Source organism: Lactuca sativa, chromosome 4, assembly GCF_002870075.4.
Source record: "Lactuca sativa cultivar Salinas chromosome 4, Lsat_Salinas_v11, whole genome shotgun sequence".
Lineage (NCBI taxonomy): Eukaryota > Viridiplantae > Streptophyta > Magnoliopsida > Asterales > Asteraceae > Lactuca > Lactuca sativa.
This window is the reverse complement of record NC_056626.2, coordinates 289,848,434-289,853,100: the sequence shown is the minus strand read 5'-3', so window position 1 is coordinate 289,853,100 and position 4,667 is coordinate 289,848,434.

Sequence of the window (4,667 nt, the reverse complement as noted above, 5' to 3'; positions counted from 1 at the left end):
AGGTCTATCCATATCAATTATACATGGTCGTAACGTATATGTCTAGCCATTATAGTTTTACCTGACGAAAATTTTACATTTTATAACAGTACTGCGACTTTCGCCTTAACAGGGAAGTAATTACATTTAGAATTAGCCTTTTAATGTTTTCGGTTAGTTATCTGAGATTGAGAGACGTACCAAAAATCTACCGGGTTCCTTGATGCTTCTCCCCAAGCATTAAAGTTAGACTCCTCCTATGTCCTTGTCTTTTCTTTCCGTTGGGCAATCTCGCTTTAGGTGCCCAATCTCACCACATAGGTGGCATACTCGATTGATCGTTACATTGGTGGTTGATGTAATAAATTCAACCGGGGTTCTGCACACGCGAGCAGTATGCCCCTTCATGTTGCACCTAGCACAAAAGAGTTCCCGGCATACGCTCTGATGGTGGTAGCTACATTTGCTGCAGTGGGGAAGGCTTCCTAGGTATGGTCTCCTTGAAGTCGGGATGGAAGGGCTGGCAGGAGCACCGACTGTCTCGACTCGTTGCCCTTCAGCAGGTTCTTGAGCCGAGGTACTTCCCTCCTCGATCTTGAGTTTTCTCTTCAGTGGATTTAGTTGAGGTTCTTGGGTGGCTGGGTACACAGAGGTTGGTTGTTGTTGTCTATTACTAGGATCGGAATTCCCAATAGGGCTCTTGCTAACATTGGTGTTGTTAGCATTCAGCTGCGCCCTGACAGCTGCTACGGTTGCCGAGACTGTAGCTTTGAACGTAGCTTCATCGAATAGGAGAGTCGGTTTCTTGCCGGCGGATGGGTTACGCTTCCTCAGAGGCATGGTTTTCCTATACGGAAAAGAAGTCAAGCGGACGAGAGACGATGGTTAACCCTGGACATATTTGTCCTTACTGTATTAGGCATAAATTTTTCCCGTGCCTCGGATATTTGTTGTCTGAGTGTGGACCTACATCCCTATGATGCAGTCCTGGTATTCAAGGTACGTGTGTGAGTATCGGAAAAAGCCATAAGATGGGAGTTGTTCCTACTAAGTTACCTTTATACTGGGAAAGGTTCACTCTCCGGTTTGGAAAGATTTGAGAACAGTTCGGAACGAAGATCGCGGGGAGAAATGCTCATGAAGACTTATGGCTAAATACTCTCAATAGAGGTGCGGGGATCTGCTCTAATCGTATTACTTGCAACGGGAAAAGGCGGTTTACCTAACACATAGCGTGAGTAGTGTGATCACTAACTCACTAAATTGTATTATTTTATGGGTGTATTAGCATGACGAATACGAGGAAGAGACATTTCTCAGGTTCCATGCATTGGCTCCCTCTGTCTACCTCGCATCTTTGACTGGAACCGGCATTGGTTTCCTTTGGGTAGTTACCTAGGGTTTTCTTCTCCTATAGACATATTGAATTTCTACTCCGTCTTACTTCCGATTCCGACTCTGGGTGTCATCACTTCATGATGGATGACTGGAAATCTCGGAAGTTTAGGAGAATTTCTCACTGATGTCCCTAAAAAGATATAGGCACTTGGTGATTTCAATAGTCTTGACCTAGTTCATTTATTTCCGAACTAGAAATCTTCTCAATGAACCTCTTCTAGGGCTGAATCAACTCTTCTGCCAAGTACTGAAGTGGATAGGGTTTTCTATAGGGTTTGCGCGAGAATGGAAATGTCTAAAGAATCCTAAGAGATTATTAACATTTCTCTGGGTGATCCATATCGAGTCCTGCTACAATTACATAGGGTATACAAATCATATATAGCGTAGATCCGATAGGCCTTCAAATATGTGATACTACTCTATATCCACATCCCAACGAGGAAAAGGAAGTAGAGCGAAACCACACATTCTTAGTCTATGGGATCCTTATTATATATAACCTTAGGAGTATACCCTATGTAATTGTAGGTATATCAATAAGGATCTTTTTAGTTCTTTACACAAGGTTATCTATGGATCCTAAAATACCCCTATGGTATTTTAATTTCTTGTTTGATTCTTAACTTCTGAATATGATTATGGGATTAATGTGAGTCTTTTAGTATTCCAAAATACTCCCATAGTATTTTACAATTTTATGTTTGGCTCTAGCATTCCTAGTTGGTAAGTTTCAGACCTGTTGCAACACCACTATCACTCCCAAGCACATGTTCATTGCATCTCAAATAAATGTAGTTGATCAGGTTACATTTATTTACAACTTACGATTACATAACTGCCCAGGTTTGACGGTAATGCTCAACATACGAAGACTTTTATTCTTGTTCTTCTTGTGATACTTTGTGTTCGAGTGTTTAGATTATGGATGTTCTTATACTTTGATAAAATATGGTTATATTTTAAAGTATAATTCTTGGTCAGAGTGTTTTATCCCTATGTATTTATAGGCTGTATATCTTTTATGAATTGATATACTTAGCTCACTATAAACAATGCTCTGATACCAATCTATCACACCCCAAAACTGGAACGACGGAAACGTTCTGGGGTGGATGATGTCATGTCAAGTATCACAACATATGTAGTCTAGTAATCAAAGTACAACAACCATTGCATTAATAGTAATAGTTTTACATAGTTTACATTGTAAAGAAACATTAAAGTATTACAAAAACTAGTATAGATGCAGCTTGGTACAAAATCGTCTTCAACAAAAGCTCCTGGGATGTACATGTCTATAGCTGACCTGAGAATACAAGTTATTTGAAAACGAGTATCAGCATTTTTATAAATGCTGGTGAGTTCATAAGTATTTAGTGTCATTTGTGTAAGTTCAAAATAACTTTATAAAAGTAGTAGTTTAGAGTCTACAGTGTATTAGAGTCCTTTCCAGAAAATCCTATATTTTCTAATTAAAAGCAGTCTTCTACCAAGACTTGACAGAGTTATGTTGTAAAAGTAATTTTCCCTTAAACACAATCATTACCAAAATACGGTATTTGATTTTTAAAGAAAGTAGGAGAATATTTGGGAAAATAACATATGCCTCAGCAGGGAATGCTGCTGACTAAGGCAAAAGATATCATAGACTCCAGGAGAGTATCGAATGAACGACACGCCTGGCTCAGTCTAAAAAAAAGGAGATACAGACCCCAGACGGTATCGGATGAATGATACGTCTAGCAAGGTCTAAAACAGAGAGACACAGACCCCAGACAGTGTCAATTGAATGATACGTCTAGCAAGGTATAAAACAAAGAGATACAGACCCCAGACAGTATCAATTGAATGATACGTCTAACAAGGTCTAAAAATAGTGAATACAGACCCCAGATGGTATCAATTGCATGATACGTCTAGCAAGGTCTAAAAACAGTGAATACAGTGTTAATTCCAGTTACCTTAAGGCCATGAATTATAAGGTAACCCCGAGATACTCGTAACCATACTGGTAGACACTAGAGAACTTGAAGCCCTGGAAGCGTCGGAAAGAATGTGACATTTGTCACCCATTGGCTTGGTAGGCCGTGGACTGTAGCTAGCAGTCAGGGTGTGGGGGTGTCAATCCCGTATAGATCTATACACACAATGCCCGCTCTCCTTACAGGAGACTCTGGTTACCAACTTGACAACGGAGAAGGCCGTGTCCTGAAGATGCATCTCGTATAGTGAGTTCTGAGGTAAATACTGGGCTAATGATAGAGACTCTCAAATAACTGACCGATGTAAACCTATATGTCTATACATGTATACATAATATATAATTAATGATCAAACGACCTTCGGACGAATATCCGATCCCACCAGCCCACATCCCAACGAGGAAAAGGAAATAGGGCGAACTAGCCTTCCTAAGTCCTTTAAACATTATTTATATAACTATACAAGTACATGCATACATTTAACTAAGTAGAAGCATTTAACGAAATTGAAGTGTTAACAAAGTAGAAGCGTTAATAAGTAGAAGCGTTTCACGAAGTAGGAGCGTCAACAAGTTGAAGCGTTAATAAGTAGAAGTGTTTCACAAAGTAGGAGCGTATCATGAAGTAAAAGCGTTAATAAGTAGGAGCGTATCACGAAGTAGGAGCGTATCACGAAGTAAAAGCGTATCATGAAGTAAAAGCGTTAACAAAGTCATAGCATTTAACTAAGTAGGAGCATTAACTAAGTAGAAGTATAATGAAGCAGTAGTATCTAACAAAGTAGGAGTATAAAAACATGGAAGAAAACATTGATGAAAACTTTGGAAAACCTTTATACTTAAGAAAATCACAACTTGGTAATCTTTTGTAAAATAAGTTTGAAAACCTTTAGAAATCCTTTGAAAACCTTTCATAAACAAGTTTTAAATGAAACTTTGATAAAACATTATAGGTAAAGAAATCCTTTGTTTAAAATACTGTTGTAGCTGAAACTGAAGTAAAACATACAGCGCAAGAGACAATTTGAGAAAAGCTTTGAACAAGTAAAGACGTTTTGGAAAACCATTTACAGTATCATACTCGGTAAAACAGTTGACAGTGTAGTAAGTCCTTGTGCATGCGGGTTATCAATCACATGTGATTGATATGATAACTGGCATGTTTAACTTGTACCCCCCCCCATAAAAACATGTAAAAACATTTAAAAGGTTAATTCAGGGGTATGAACTCACCTGTTGTAAGTGGATCCGACAAAGGTGCCGGTTGGGTGCTCGGTGTCAAGTAAAGACTTGAACGTACTTAGTG